This window comes from Megalobrama amblycephala, linkage group LG17 (genome assembly GCF_018812025.1).
Source record: "Megalobrama amblycephala isolate DHTTF-2021 linkage group LG17, ASM1881202v1, whole genome shotgun sequence".
NCBI lineage: Eukaryota > Metazoa > Chordata > Actinopteri > Cypriniformes > Xenocyprididae > Megalobrama > Megalobrama amblycephala.
This window is the reverse complement of record NC_063060.1, coordinates 10,847,626-10,865,111: the sequence shown is the minus strand read 5'-3', so window position 1 is coordinate 10,865,111 and position 17,486 is coordinate 10,847,626. Positions and strand designations below refer to the sequence as shown.

Below are 17,486 nucleotides of genomic sequence, written 5' to 3'. Positions count from 1 at the left end.
GAAAATTAATTAAAAATAATTTTTCTTTCTAAAAACATTGTGTTTTGATTTCTAAGTGATCAGTTTATGTATAAGTGTTTTCACACATGAACATTTAGTGTAGGTAATCGTAAAATGAATATGGCATTTAAATGACAGTGTTTTCTAAATTAAACACAAGAGCTATTAGTTTTGAATGATGTGTCTAATGTAGTGTTACAACTTCCTAATTTTGGTCTATTGTTAGAAGAGACAACATTGAGATTGTAATCATTTGTGCTGGTGATGGTGGCAATAGACAAAACTCTACACAAAACTGCCAATAAATATGGTTTATTTTACAATTAAGGAAAAGGTGTGAGATAACAACAATAATAATAATAGAAATAATGAAAACGTATCAAAATAACAAAAGGGAAAATATATACAATGTTTACATAAGCAAAAGAAGAAAAACAAAATAATAAACCAGTAGTAAAGGACAAAAGTGGCACCAAAGAAAAGAAAAGAAAAGAAAAGTAAAGAAAAGAAAAGAAACAATCTAACTTAAGTTCAATATCTAGCCTAACTAATGAAAAAAAAGAAAGAAAAGGAAAGCAATTCTTCAGCATGTTTCAAGAGCAAAATAATCATTCAAAAACACAGGGAAAAGATGCATACCTACTCATTATCCTAGCTATCAAAAACTAAAAGCTTCATGGCAAACAAAAGTTTATACATGAAAAAAAAAAAAATCCCATTTTTACCAAACACCCATTGTTAATTTAATAACCCACTATCAAACAAAATGAGTTCACATTCTTAAAATGAAATGTCCATCCATATATTCTTTGGCATCTTTCGGATCTTTAAAATTTTTCTGAATGCCATTCACCTTGAAGACCAACATGGCTGGAAAGTTCATTTGGAAACGATGCCTCTCTTAATGAGTTCAGCCCAGATCAGGTTGAAGGCTTTCTTCATGGCACGAACTGCGGGAGAAATGTCAAGGGCAACACGGAGAAGCAGATCCTCAAACTGATCCTTGAACTTGTATTGTGGGAGTAATTTTCCTTATTCTAATATGGAATTGTAATGGAATGGTAAAAGGGTGTTGGTGGTCCACTCAAGGATAGAATATGATGAACAAGTCTAAGAATATTTCACATGTGGTTGAAAATACCATCATTGTCCAATAGGAGAGAGATAACATTCTGAGAAATGAGATTATAAGAGAGAAAGTATGCCCTCCCTTCACTGTCACACTCAAGCAGTTTTGGGATGAAAGTTTCAAAAAAATTGTTTAGGATCCCTTCCCTCAATGGACTCTTTGAGGTTTAGAATTCTGATATTGTCCCATCTTTAATGACCCTCCAGATCTGCGATCTTCTCTGCAAGTGTTGTGTTAAGTTTTTCAAGTGCAGACACAGCCAGTTTCCCTTTTAGCTGAGCAATATCATCGTCCAAGGCAGAGATACGAGTCTCCATTTCGGCCTGGTGAGTCACGAGGGAGTCGAAGGCTGCAGCAACCTCATCGATACATTTGATGATACTGTCAACTTTCATGTCCAGCCCAGACTCCAGCTTAGCGAAAGAGTAATTGAGCATCCTTTGCATGCACCAAACTTCTTCTGCAACAACTTCTGCAATGTGGCAGAGCCTCCTGTGAAAAGTCAGGCATGGTCGCTGCTAGCACTAGCCTTGGGAATGGTCCAGTTTGTTCTGCTTTAACAGTTTGGGCATGATAAACTAACAATAGTGTAGAAAAATATGGTGTTTGAGAAATATGGGGAAAGGTAGATAATAGACTGTTAGGTAGATAAAAGACTGTTCGTGTTGCCACCATTACCGGAAGCTGATTATTTTTACACTACAATTAATATGTACACTAGAATCATTAATAACTCCATAAGCGACTCTGTCATGATTGTGATGATTTGTAAAAGCTCTATATCATCTATACTTCTAGATGACACAGTTTCACTGATGAGTCCTGATTTATGCCAAACCCCGGATAGAGCGGTTGGGTGAATGTGGTCTGGACTCTGTGGATGAGGGTCATTGTGTCAGAGACGCTGTAGAAGGACAGAATTCCTGCACTGTGATCCACAAACACTCCTATCCTAGACGAGCTGGATATTACAGGAAGTTCAGATTTTTTGTTATAGTGACTAAATAAGTATTTAGAGAGAGAGCAGGACAATCTCCAGGACTGATCATTACATCCCAGTTTACACTCATTACCCTGCCCTTTCCTGCCAATGCTCTTATATGACACTGCTATATGGAGTCCACGACTCCCGCTCCACTCCACCTCCCAGTAACAGCGTCCACACACACTCTCTCTACACAACACCTGAGGCCAAGCATCAAATCTGTCCGGATGATCAGGATACAGTTGGACTGTGGCAGTGCAAGTAGCCACTCTGTTCCCCTCAGACAGACAGAGGCTTTTATGCACTGACTCTGAATCCAGAGTAAACTGATGGGAATCTGATGGAGATAAAACACACAATCTGCATTTTAATGTGAAAATCTGAGTAGTCAAAGTGAAAGTATTAAGTTAGGCAACAATCAAAGATAAAAAAAGATCACTGATCCATCTGTAAATTTTCAGATTAAATGATTTTATTAAAATGTTTATTTAAAGCCTTTTAAAAGTGCAAATTGTAATTTATTGGCCACTTATGGGACAGAATTGCAAAATAATTACTGTTTTCAAAAACAATTTCAAACACCCCCCCTGTCTGCTGTTGTTTAAAGTTTGCAGCTAAATCCAAACCCCAAACTCAAGCTGCTATGTCAGTCCACTGCAATACTGTTTGGTGCTGATAGTGAAACAGAAATCAGTCACTTCATCTTTATGTGTGCATATGTTTGTTTGTGTCACGATCACCGTCTGCTCCTGTCAGTTCCAGGACTACACTTCCCACAATCCTCCCTGTCAGTCACATGTTCACATCACACCAATCACCTGTTGCCACATCCACCCTAGCACACCACACTGATCACCACACCCAGCTGCTGCTCATTATCAGGACTATAAAGGACTTCCACTCACACCACCTCACCGTGAAGTATTGTTAACATCCTGTTGCAATTTCCGAGCGTTTATTCCCTGTTTGCCTGTCTGTTCTTGACCTTGTCTGTTCCTGTTTATTGATCCGTTGCTGCCTGTCCTGATCCTTGCCTTGTATACTGTTCTGTGAGTGATATCTGCCTGCCTTTTGACCTACCGCCTGTACCCTGACTACAACCCTGCCTGTCCTTTGCTGCTCCTGTTTGTTCCTGATTGACTCTGCCTGTACGACCATTCTCACTGTAAATAAAACGCTGCACTTGGATCTCCAGCCTGAGCTTCCCATTCATGACAGATTGTCTGTTTGCTTAATTTATATTATTATTATTACACTTACAGTGTAAGAAGTCCTCCCTTTTTTGGGGTTCGCTGAGGGGAAGGATTTTGAAGTATCACTACACAAACAGATATTTAAAATATGATATTACAAAATGTATCCATATATTTTTTTAACACCAATAATGTTTTAATTATTATTAACCATTATTAATTTATTGATTCCACACAATATTTAGTCATTCATTTAGTTGTGTTCATTTTATAAGATGAGTCAGTACTTTACCTCTGCCAGATATCTTTTCTATATCCTCTTTGCAGAAATTCTCAAACTTCCTTCTTAAGATATAGACAGAGCTTCTTACATCATCATAAGAGCGAAAAGAACGGACAATGGTGCTGTCTGGAGATTCAGAAGGGACAGAAACAGACTGGAAACTCTACAAAAAGATAACAGAAATATAAAGTAAATATAAAATAATACAGGCCAAGGAATTTGAAGGATCACATGTATGAGAGTACGACTGCTATTCCTGTTCATTACAATGATCTCTATACTGTGCATCATATCATATGGGGTTTGTGAATTGATAAAAAGCTAATAAAGAATTAAATAAAAATGTAAAATAAATAAATAAATAAATAATTAAAAAATACAAAATCAAAATAAATAGTTTACTTTTCACAAGTTCACACATATAATCAGATAAAATATGCATATTTGGCGTGCTGTCCGAGGAGAGGGCTACGAGCTCGGAATTTGGTCTGAACCCAGAGCACTCTATAAAGGAAACACTGACTTACACAAGATACTTTTCAGTAAGTTGTACCTTATCTTTCAACATACCTTCAGGTGTTCAATTATGTTTATTCTGTAACTAGTATTAAAGAGGAAGGGATGATCATGTTCACTTGCACTCCGCACTCCCACATGAAGAGTAAAGAGTAGACTTCAAAGATTTCTTATCCCAAGGTTCCCTCTAAGGGACAACAATAGTAAAGCCTAGTACAGTACAATAAAACCTTAATTTCTCAGTCAATGTGAGTCTATGGGATTGTGGCAAGCAGGGTGGGCCTGAGAGTCATGGGAACAGAGCGAGGCCGAGTGTTGGCATAAGTGTTAATCCTGCTTCCTGCTTCGCTACTGTTTGGACGCTCTTGCTTACAGCTCCACGATTTGCTCTATTGCTTTTATATTTTATCTCCTAATTTTAACTACAGCAAATCACCACAGTGAATCCCAAATTACCACCACTCAAACGACAAATCTTGACACCAACACAATTTTTTGAACTGGAAGTTTGCTACAAAAAAAGGGGAATTTTTATTCGACCAGCCTCCCACTGACAGCAGCCATCCGCTTACATTCCAGAGAAGCCTATATTCAAAAGGATTAGAAAGAATATGTCTCTTCTGGTTGAAGAATCTACCTGCTGCACAAACTGCCACAGACTTCTACAAAGGATTGCAGTTCTTGAAAAAAAGTTACTTGCGGGACTACCAAACCAGACGGAACACACAACAAAGCTTCATCATGGACGTCCTCAGCACACAGCCACTGAGTCCCATGAATCTAGTGTTCCTAAACAGGCCATACTGAGTGCCGTAACTGATCAAAATACTAATCGATGGCACAAACAGGGAGCGAAATCCAAAGGCACTCGAGACATCAGATTGTCACGAGTATCACATATTGCTGCAGTAGCATCCTCTATCCTAAACACTGGTTCCCTACCACCGCCAATACATCTGGAGAACAGATTTGAAGTGTTAATGAATGTGGGTGAGGAATCTCCAGATGTGATGAATGTGGGTGAGGAATCAAATCGGAGATCAAATCAGCCAGCAGCAAACACCGATGCTAAATGCCGCTAAAGGTACTCAGCTCATAGTGCAGCCGAGCCCAGGACTCTGATAGTGGGTGACTCCATAATCAGAAACATTAGCAGCAGGGATACAACTACATGCTGCCTTCCACAAGCAACAGTTTCTGATGTGAACAGGGAACTTAAGAACATTCTGATTAAATATAAGACTGCAAATCGACTAATCATTCATGTGGGGAAGAATGATATTCGAAAAGATCAGTCAGAACTCCTTCAAAGGGATTTCAATGAACTTTTTGAAACACTTAGAAGACTGAAAGTTCAGTCATTCATCAGTGGACCACTCCCAGCAAGAGGAACAAATAGATTTTCATGGTTGCTTGGGCTTAACACATGGCTACAAAAAAACTGCAACATAAAGGGACTTCATCGACAATTTCAATCTTTTCTGGAGTCAGAGACAAATGTTCACACATGATGGCCTGCACCCAAAAAAACTGGGCTCAAGAGTGCTAAAGGACAATATCTACTTCTCCCTCCATCATCCTTCAGCAATGTGTGCAAATCCACTCAACCTGAATGGCACAAACACACCTGGACAGAGTGCAACTGACCACAGGACTTCATTTCAGCACCTGAATGGATATGCGGTTGACACATCCCACAAGGACAATGATAACACCACGGAGCCACAACAACCACTGCTCACGGACACAATCCTGACTGAGCCCTGCCCACAGAGCTCACCAATAGACAGTGACGTTTTACAACTGCTCCAAGATTCAGCACCCAAGGACGACTTTCAGGAAAACGGCTAGGGAAGCCAGGACAACATATTACAGCCTCCGGTAACACCAGAGCAAAAGCCCCTCTCACCGAACACATTATCCCTCTCTCCAGCATCCCCTCTTCTGTGTTTCTCAGAGAAAATGGAGGAACTGGTGTATGCTGGAACCAAACTCTCCCATTCTTTTGCTGCGAGCCCCCAGATATCAACAAAAAAGTAGTAAGCCCCTCAACCACCAAAGCCTGTGGGTCCAGCTCGGCCTCCCCCTTCTCCTGCGAGAGCTCTTCAGCCTCTGCTACAATGCCAGGGCCCACACCCTCCTCCATCTGTTCTAGGTGAACCAAAAACAACCGATCACAGCTCTCAGTGATATGTGTCGGGTCCCCGCTATGATAACAGTGACTTTGTCAAATGTTTACAGAACAAGCGGGAACCCAGTGTGCATTTTGCTTACTCTATTTCTGTTTTATTATGTGATAGAAAGCCTAAGGCCTTCTCAAACCGTTTGGCAAACCCATTTAATCTGCTGCCTATTACACTTCAAACTAAGATTACTGTAGAGACAGAATGTAAGACTGTTAGCACTTTTAAACATCCGCTCACTTAAAAACAAATCACTTCTAGTCAACGACTTAATAACCACAAACAACCAAGTTTTTATGCTCTTAAATGAAACATGGCTAGAAGACAGCTGCAGTGCAACAATCCTCAATGAAACAGACCCTCCTAACTTTACTTTTATGAATGTCTGCAGAGCTGTTAGGAGAGGTGGAGGTGTAGCTGCTCTATTTAACCCTTTGGTGTCGGGAAATGCGCCACTGCATTTTGTAGGATTTTTTTCACATTGCAGCAAAACAGACTTAAAATACTTTTTGCAAAATAAAGAAAACTAACATGATGCGTGATCTCCCTCTGAACGAAGTCCAATCTGATAGTTCTCAGAAAATGAAGTGTAACTTAGTAAATACTAATCGCACAAAAATGAGACTTATGTCTAAAGAAATGTTGAAATGTCAGGTTTTAAATTGTGTAAGTCGAAAACAAATTTTCTCTCTTTATGTAATCTGTATGAAAAGAGAGACATGTCAGATGTCCATGAGTCGGCTCATTATCTACTAATTCGGCCACGCCCACAGAGCGAGCGCTATTCAGATGCAAATTCTGAGGCAATACATGTATACATCTTCGCAATCGTGTATTTATTATCTTCAAAAGTGTCTATCTGCATGTTATAGCCATGGTAATAGCGATCTCTGGAAGCCTCTGTTAGTTCCTGGAATGTCACACGGTATGCCTGTTCTTCATGACGAGTCATTTGTGGACTAAATGTGCACAGAGCATTTCTGCAAGTATGAATTGAAAACACAGTATCCAGCGCTCATAGTGATGACAATAAATACTGAATAAATATTACTCCTCTGTATAGAAAATTGACATAAACATATGAGAATCCATCAATATTTCTCCAAATGTGCATGCTTTCAAGCTAAAAGTGCAAAAAATATGAAAAGAAAATGCAGAAAAGCTGAGCGCATATGGCAAAAGACAAAACTTATACTATAACATCTATAAAGATAACCTTCATGCTTTCAATGTGGAACTAGGCAAAGCTAGACAGACCTTCTTCTCAAATATTATAAACAGCAACTTAAACAACCCCCCCCCCCCCCCCAGTCAGATTCCCAGTGAAATGCTCTCAGACAGCAAATGTTGTGAGTTTGCTTCCCATCAATAATCAATAATATCATCAATAATATCAGAAAGGCAATCAGCACATCTTTGAGCTGCACTGGGGTAAAACAGATCAGATCACAACCTCAGAAAGTAGATATTATGTCTGATTTCGAAGCAATTGATGGTAAAAATTTTGGAAGAAAGAGTACAGCACCTTAAAACATCAACCTGCGCCCTTGACACACTTCCCACATTCACATCCACACCCACATCCACTTCCCTTTTTTCAAAAGTGTGTTTAACTGTTTAGAAGCAGATCTTCTAGTGGTAAACCCCTCACTTCTTTCTGGGACTTTTCCAAAATCCTTGAAAACTGCAGTTGTTAAGCCCCTCATGAAAAAGAGCAATCTGGATAACAGCAACTACAGACCAATCTCAAATCTTCCTTTCATAGGCAAGATCATTGAAAAAGTTGTTTTCAATCAGCTGAACAAATTCTTAAGCTTGAATGAATACTTTGACAACTTTCAATCTGGTTTCCGACCACATCACAGCACTGAGACGGCGCTCATAAAGATAATAAATGATCAGTGCTGCGTTTGACACTGTCAATCACAACATACTTCTTGATAGGCTTGAAAACTGGGTTGGGCTTTCTGGTATAGTCCTTAAATGGTTCAGGTATTATGTGAGAGGTTATTATGTGAGTATCAGTGACCATAAGTCAGAGTGGACATCCATGACATGCGGAGTCCCTCAAGGTTCAATACTTGCACCCCTCCTGTTAAACCTATATATGCTGCCACTGAGCCAAATAATGAGAAAGAACCAAATTGCATAACACAGCTATGCAGATGACACCCAGATTTACCTTGCCCTATCACATAACGACTACAGCCCCATTGACTCCCTGTGCCAATGCATTGATGAAATTAAAAATTGAATGTGCCTAAACTTCTTTCAGTTAAACAAAGACAAAACTGAAGTCATTGCATTTGGAAACAAAGATGAAGTTCTCAAAGTGAACGCATATCTTCACTCTAGGGGTCAAACAACTAAAAATCAAGTCAGGAATCTTGGTGTGATTTTGGAGTCAGACCTGAGTTTCAGTAGCCATGTAAAAACTAAATTAGCATATTATCATCTCAAAAATATTGCAAGAATTAGATGCTTTGTCTCCAGTCAAGACTTAGAGAAACTTGTTCATGCTTTCATCACCAGCAGGGTGGATTATTGTAATGGACTCCTCACTGGCCTTCCCAAAAACACCAAAAGACAGCTGCAGCTCCTGAGCAGGATCCTGAGCAGAACCCGAAAACATGAACACATCACACCAGTCCTCAGATCCTTGCACTGGCTTCCAGTTGCATTTAGAATTGATTTTAAAGTACTGTTACTTGTTTATAAATCACTCAATGCCCTAGGACCTCAATACATTGCAGATATGCTCATAGAATATAAACCTAACAGATCACTCAGATCATCAGGATCAAGTCACTTAGAAATACCAAGGGTTCACTTAAAGCAAGGAGAGTCTGCTTTTAGCTGTTACGCCAGCCGCAGCTGGAACCAGCTTCCAGAAGAGATCTGGGGCCATATTCACAAAACATCTTAAAGTAGCTCCTAACTTGCTGATTTAGGAGAAACTCTTAAAAATAATGGGCGTGTCATTCCTAATTTCAGGAGTTGAAAATTTTTGCTCTCAGAGTATTTCACAAAGCATTTTAGCACTAAAACTAGCTCCTAAGTCTGTAAAAAATTAGAAGTAGTCAAGAGGACTCCTAAATCACTAAGACCAAATCACAAACAGTCCTAATCCACCTAAAGACACTGTACACCATTGAGGCAATAGCGATGGAGTCTTGGGTGCTGAACCTTTTCTTCATAAATGCAATACATTTTGATTTATAGATTTGAATCTAAGATGAGATGCCAAAAATAAATCTTTAACAAATAAATAAATATTGTCTGATTACCTGTGGCAGTGGTTTTCATGAGTTCGCACTTTCAAATGATCGAATAGAGTAAAAAAAATAAAATAAAAATAATATATATATATATATATATATATATATATATATATATATATATATATATATATATATATATATATATATATAAAATAAGGGTATTTGGTGTGCTGTCCAAAGGGATTGAGGGCTCCAAGCTTGGAATTTAGCCCAAACCCACAGTTCTCCCTGTATCTCCATCCAAGAGTAAGGAGCCGTTTGAATGTGTTTCTCCCAAACTTTGTTTATAAAACATAATTTGTCGCTTGAATTCTGCATTCTCTTGAGATGCACACATCCAAGAGGCGGTCCACAATTAACTGTATATAATAGTTTAATTAGTGACACTTAGCCTACTTTTTAAAACCTTTATGGCAACAATATGGCAACATTTTATATTGACTATGGCAACATTTTTATTAAAAAATATTTATTTGAATAGGGCAACATTTGTATTTTAAAACCTTTATTTTAATGTAGAAACATGACACCTCATTCTACAATAGGCTATTTCTATGATTAAATCGCTGACCCCCCCCCCCCCCCCCAATCAGCCAATCACTGTGTGTATACTCCATAGCAATGAGGTCAACCCCGCCCTTACTCTTAGCTTAAAACTTCAGTCTATTACTTAGTGAAAGTTTGTCTCAGCTGCTTTTGTGAATAGGTTTTAAGAGAAAACTCTTAGCTAAGAACTTTTATTTATTTAGCAATTTAGGAGAACTCTTAGTGGTAAGATAAAATGTTTTGTGAATACGGCCCCAGATGTGCTCCAACAGTAGCCACATTCAAATCCAGACTCAAAACATATCTTTTTAGCCATGCATTTACTGATTGAGCACTGTGCTAACTGTTTGCACTTTATTTTTACGTATTATCTTTTTATTCTTTTAATTATTTTTCTTGTTTTTATTTCATTTTAATGCACTTTATATAAATCCTTTATGTATAATCTTTTTTTTTTTTCTTTAATGCTTTTTAAATCTTGCTGTCTGGTTGAAAGAGCTGGGAGGATTAGGAATTAAGCATTTGTTATCCCTGGATGGAGCTTTGACAGAGTTAGTCCAGGAAGATTTGTCTGTAGTGGTACTGTTTAAATGCACAGCTCTTTAGGATGTTAGATTGCGGTGCAGATTCCTTATGGAGGAAAGATTATTTGAATGGGAAGAGCTCAAATTTGGGCACCTAGGGTTGGGCCAAGTGCAGGAAAAACTGTCATGGAACAGAGGTAAGTTGGCTCTATATATAAGCCTCCTCTCACGCTGATTGTATACATTATCCAAACATACTCCTCCCAAAATGTAATAAAACATCATTTAAAAAGATTAAATACTTTATATAAATATTTGTTTACCTGCATGTCATGTGACCATCAACAGACACAATGGAGAACTGTGAGCATATGATTATGTTGTTAAATTAATAAAATAGTAACTTAAAATCTTGGGGTACTTCAAGTGGGCCTAAATATTTTAGGTTACAGGGTTCAGCTAAGAAACTTTTTGGAAAACCCTGAACTAACAATAACATTTGCACTGATCAGAACAGCTAGCAATTATAGAGAAACAGTAAGCTTCAATGGTGTCTTAAATCAAATGGCAATTAAACCTGTAAGAAATAGATGTGATTGCCTGTGCGTGAAAGCTTCTTCAGCTCAGTTTCTCTCCTCCTCAGATCATCAATCTCCTGCTCCAGTCGTTTTAAGAGTCTTTCAGCTCGTCTCACTGCAGTCTTTTCCTGATCTCTGATTATTTGTGTAACCTCAGATCGGCTTCTCTCAATGGAGCGGATCAGTTCAGTAAAGATCCTCTCACTGTCCTCCATTGCTGCCTGTGCAGAGCACTGTTAGGACACAAAAAGTGATTAAAATCGGTCCATTAAATCTGACAATTGTCTTTTTTTCAAAACTTACCTTGTGAGTCTTAACAGACTCTCTCAGCTCCTGGTGCTTTGTTTGCCTCTCTTGAATTCTCTTCTGTAAAATTATTAATGTCTCTCCAACCCGTTTCTGAGAGGATGAACAAATAATTGTGAACAAGACTTTGTTTTACCACAAAGAAACTCAAAATCTCGCAATAAGACTCAGGACAGGAACTATATCTAGGTCTTTCTTTATACTGGAAATGATCTATTAAATTAAATATTTTTTATGAAACAATTACTTTTGTTCACCTTTCCATTGTCATGATAAACCAGAATTATAGACAGATCAGTGAACCCAAACAGTAGTTTATTGCACAGATGATACAATGGTAACAATGCAGGTGAGTAAATGGAACATGGCAAAAAGGTTCTGAGGAATCAACCAATATCCTGTATCTTTCTCTCCATCTGTCCATTACTTTGCAGTTGGTAGCCAAAGGACAGACTTAAGGTCACACCTATGAGGGTGAAAAAGGACTTCCATACCCCTGAATATGAACTGTGGTCCTCAGTTCATCATCCAGCTTTAACAATTATGAATTCCATGGTCTAAGAACAGGTAAGTCCTATATACAACATGAACGACCCATAGGAGCATTTACTAAAGTTGCGCCTCTATCGACAACAGGACACTTCCATTTTAATGCACTGTACCCTTTTATCTGCATAATATTTTTGGATTTGCATAGCTCAGTTGGTAGAGCATTGCAATTTACAACATTATGCAATCATGTGATCGTGCAACCGTGGGTTTGATCCCAGGGAAAGCATGTGCTCATAAATGCTGTATTTGCATTATTGTAAGGGTAGGTTTAGGGTTCGGGTAGGTGTAGTAATAAAAAAAATGAGTTTTGCTAAATGGAAATAGGACAAATCACGAGTAAGGAACTGTGTCAAAAGTCCACACATTGCATTTAAATACGCCAATAATTTCATGATGACAGATGTAACATGACATTGTCATTATTTTTACGCCAGCTAGTGGGTGCATGACTTTAAAATGTACATATTGGTTGTAATAAGGTGCTTGAAGACCTATAGGGTCATTTTTTGGAGGTCTCATCCTGTTTTAGAATGAGCTTCGTTGTCTGAACTGCCTGTTCTGCAGCCCATTAATTTGTGAATTGTGCAGACTTGATGTAATGTGCTGAATATTGTATGTACCACAAAAGCTTCTCCAGGTTTCACTGGAGAATTGCGGCCTATTGTTTCTAACAATTTGTCTGGTATGCCGAAATCTTGTGAATACTGCTTTAAATCTCTGAATAACATGCTCTGATGTAGTAACATGTAGCAGAGGTATTTACTAGTAGTGTGAATAGTAGTCAGATACCGTTAGATATTGTTTCCCTTTATACATACACAAGTCTGTGGCCTTTTTGGCCGTGGTGTTGACTGTAGAGGTTCCTTGCACTGCGCATGTTTATTTTCTATGCAAAACCTACAAATCTCTATCTTTCGCCTAAGATCCTTAGAAATTCCAGGCACAGTCTTAACCATACAGTCTCTTGAGCCTGTGCCCTGCATTTTGACAAACCTTGGAGTCTGTCGTGAATTCTGCAAAGCATCTTATGTCTCATCATTCTTGGAATTACTATGCGCCTCCCCAACACAATCAGTTCATCACTCAGTGACAAAGAGTCTTTCCATTTGTAAAAAATCTGTGCACAATTAGGAATGCTTTTAGCATATTCCTTCCATTACAAATCTGTCCACTATTTATAACTGGTCATCCTTTTGTGTCTCTGTTCTTATTTCTGTCAACTTAATCTATGACACCAGCAGACATCTGATGACATTCACATGACAACTCACATCTGCTGTCATGAAGTCCTCTGTAGTGTTCAAAGGGCTATGCGACAATGCGTCCACGACAACCAAGCTTTTGTCAGGCACATACTCTGCTTTCACATTAAACCACATAAGTCTCATCAAAAGTCTCATCTCTGACATTTCACTGGCACAGTGTCCAAGTTGTGATCAGTGATCAATTTAAATGTCCATGCCCACCAAGTACTTCTTAGTGGGCATGAACCTTTCACATGCCCATAAGCCTGCAAGTCATTCCTTCTCTATCTGGGCGTATATTGTTTTAGAATCTATCAGCCTTCTAGAACAGTATGCAACAGGTTTCCAGCTGTCATCATGCTTTTGCAACAAAATGCCAGTAGATGTATCGTAGATGCTAGCATCTGCTGATACCACTGTTTTTTTTCTGGATCATAGTGTGCCAAGACTGGAGCTTTAGCGTTTAGCTGTCTATCAGTTTATGAAGTTACTGACAGTTCCTCCCACTTCCATATACCATAACTGTCACTTATCTTAAGCAACACAGTCCATTTAGTTTCTTCTGACTCTTTTTTGTTTGTTTTTTTTACTCACCGTGCCCATATAAAAGCTGTCTTCATTTAATTCTTTCGCCATCACTTTCCTCAGCCATGAATGTGAACAATTTGAAAATGTTCTCAGCTTTGATGCCCGTTGCATTTGTTAAAAGGCAAATCTCTGCCTCTTTATCTTTTTTACTCAGTTTTGTAGCAGTCCTGTAGTGCATGCACCTCTGTCGCAACATTGGCTGACCATTGGATGATCTTTCTGGAGGATTAAATTTTGACATCTTGCACTTCACTTGTCTTTAAACATCTGACACCTTGTCTGATATTCATTTACAAGGAGGCATTAGTCATATGCAATTATCAATCATATTTGACGATAGTGATCCTGACAGAAACTGTACATTAGAAACACACTTACTGACTTCTATGTGTAACTTGCCCATACAGTACTCCTTGAGTCCCCCTAGTGGGCTGGATAATACAACACAACTCTCAGGTACTACATGATACCCTGACAGCTACTACTAATTTAGATTACTAATTACTAATTTAGTTGCGGATCAATAAGGGTTTTTCAATGACAGATATCTAGAGAGCAGCGTGGCTGGAATTATGCTGTTATAAACATCACAAATTAATGAAAGCAAAAGAAATGTACAGTGCTCAATGTAAATGAGTACACCCCCTTTGAAAAGTAACATTTTAAACAATATCTCAATGAACACAAAAACAATTTCCAAAATGTTGAAAAGACTAAGTTTAACATAACATTTGTTTAACTTATAACATGAAAGTAAGGTTAATAATATAACTTGGATTACACATTTTTCAGTTTTACTCAAATTAGGGTGATGCAAAAATGAGTACACCCCACAACAAAAACTACTACATCTACTTTGTATGGCCTCCATGATTTTTAATGACAGCACCAAGTCTTCTAGGCATGGAATGAACAAGTTGGTGACATTTTGCATCTATCTTTTTCTATTCTTCAAGAATGACCTCTTTTAGAGGCTGGATGCTGGATGGAGAGTGATGCTCAACTTGTCTATTCAGAATTCGCCATAGGTGTTTGAATGGGCCTTAGATGTGTGTTTAGGATCATTGTCATGTTAGAAAAGTGCACGAAGATCAAGGGCACGGAGTGATGGTAGCATTCTCTCTTTCAATATAGAGCAGTACATCTGTGAATTTATGATGGACACCAGCAGCACTCATGCAGCCCCACATAAGGACACTGCCACTACACTGTAAAAAAAATCCCGTTGTTTCTACGGAAAAATACCGGCAGCTGTGGTTACCAGAATAATACTGTAAAAATGACATCAAACCGTAAACATACTTACGGAGTTACATGTGAATTTTACATTTTAAATATGTATATTTAACATTGGATTTCAGTACACTGTAAAAAAAATCCCAGTAAAATTTACGGTAAAATAACGTATTTCATTAACCGATATAATGTTAATTTACCAACCTAATGAAGTACTAATATCTGTTTTGTACCTTTATAATACACTGACAGTCACCAAACACAGTGGTGATAAGAGTCACATGATGAATCAAAGTTCATCACAAGCTGAGAAGGACAATACTAATATATAGAAGGAGCACACAGTGTCATTCACATACACACTAAACACCATCATGGTAACATGCATGAAATTTTAAAAATGCAATAAACATTAATTTAACAACATTAGATGTAACATAAAACCCTAATCTACATAACTGATTAGAAAAAAATGAGAAAAACTAAGAAGAAACAGTTATTTCAACGAAAATATATAAAATGTGAAGTGTCACGCAGGGAATTGTGGGAATGTCAATTTACGGTTTTTCACTGTAAATTTTACAATGAATTGTTATTTTTCACTTTCAAAAACTGTGAATTTAACGGTATTTTACCGTAAAATTACATTAAATGTACCGTTAGATCTATTACAGTTATTCACCGTATATAGTATGGAAACTTTCTGTAAACCAATTAACAGTTTTTCACCGCAGCATTTTTACAGTCTTTTACTGTTAAAATCACGGTAATTTTTTACAGTGTACCATGTTTCACTGTAGGCACCATGCATTTTTCTTTGTATTCCTCACCTTTGCAACGCCATACAGTTTTGAAGCCATCAGTTCCAAAATCATACATCTTGGTCTCATCACTCCAGAGTATAGAGTCCCAGTAGTCTTCATCTTTGTCAGCATGGGCCTTGGCAAACTCTAGGTGGGAGTTTTTGTGCCTGGGCTTTAGGAAAGTCTTCTTTCCCATGCATGCTATTCCTCTGCAATGTACGCTGTATTGTGTCATGGGAAATAGTCACCCCAGTTTGGCTTTCTACTTCTTTAGATAACTGCAGTGAACTTGCATGCCGATTTTCTTCAACCCTTTTCATCAGAAGACACTCCTGTCGAGGTGTTAACTTTCGCGGACGACCTGGACATCTCTGTGAGATGGTTGCAATTCCATGTTTTTTAAATTTTTGTACCACTTTTGCTACAGTATTCTGACTGATAAGTAAAGCTTTGCTGATCTTCTTGTAGCCTTCACCTTTCTGGTGTAAAGAAATTATTTTCTTTCTCAGGTCTTTTGACATTTCTCTTCCATGTGGTGCCATTGCTGACAGCATGAAATGAGAAGGGGTTTTAACACCCTTTTATAGTCTGTAGGACACCTGTGGAATGAATAATTAGACTCACCTGTGGTTGAATTCTTGTTAAATTAGACATTTGTAGTCCAAATTTTAGCTTTGCTCCAGAGACTTTGAGTAAAACTGAATTAAGTTATATTATTAACCTTACTTTCATGTTATTAGTTAAAGAGATGTTATATAAAACTTAGTCTTGTCAACATTTTGGAAATTGTTTTTGTGTTCATTGAGAAATTTAACTTTTCAAAGGGGGTGCACTCATTTACACTGAGCACTATATGTATTTAGCATAATTGCAGATATATGTATTAGGCCTATTGTCAGCTCATACCTGTTTCTCTGTTCTCTCTACTTCAGCTGAAACAGTATCATGATTTTTGTGTTCATCCATCATACACATCAAACAAATACATCGCTGGTCAGTGCGACAGTAAACCTCCAACAGTCTGTCATGTTTAGAGCAGATCATCTCCTGGATTTGTCCAGTGGCATCAGTCACTTTGTGTCGTTTCCTTGAACGAGATTCTTCATGACACTCAAAGTGACTTTGACAGTAAGATTCCAGACACGCCAGACAGGACTTTACAGCTTTGCGTTTCCTTCCAATGCAAACATCACACTCCACATCTCCAGGTCCAGCGTAACTGAGATCAGGACGAGCAGTTTGGAATTTTGTCTTGTTGAGTTTCTCCACCAACTCAGCAAGCATGGTATTTTTACCTAAAGCAGGTCTTGGAGTGAAGGTCTGTCTACACTGAGGGCAGGTGTAAACTCCCACCTGATCATATTTATTCCAGTAGTCTGTAATGCAGCTCATACAGTAACTGTGTCCACAGGAGATGGTCACTGGATTCTTCAGTAGATCCAGACAGATTGAACAGCTGAACTGATCCTCAGCCACTGAAATTCTGGCTTCTGCCATTTTACTGCACACAGATAGAGAGATACATTCGGCAGCTTATCT

The 17,486-nt window shown here is 38.2% G+C and overlaps 1 pseudogene; it reads right to left on the bottom strand.

Annotated features, from left to right (window-relative positions):
- Window positions 1-211: 211 nt before the first annotated feature.
- Window positions 212-17,444, bottom strand: LOC125250021 (annotated as a pseudogene).
- Between the last annotated feature and the right edge of the window lie 42 nt (window positions 17,445-17,486).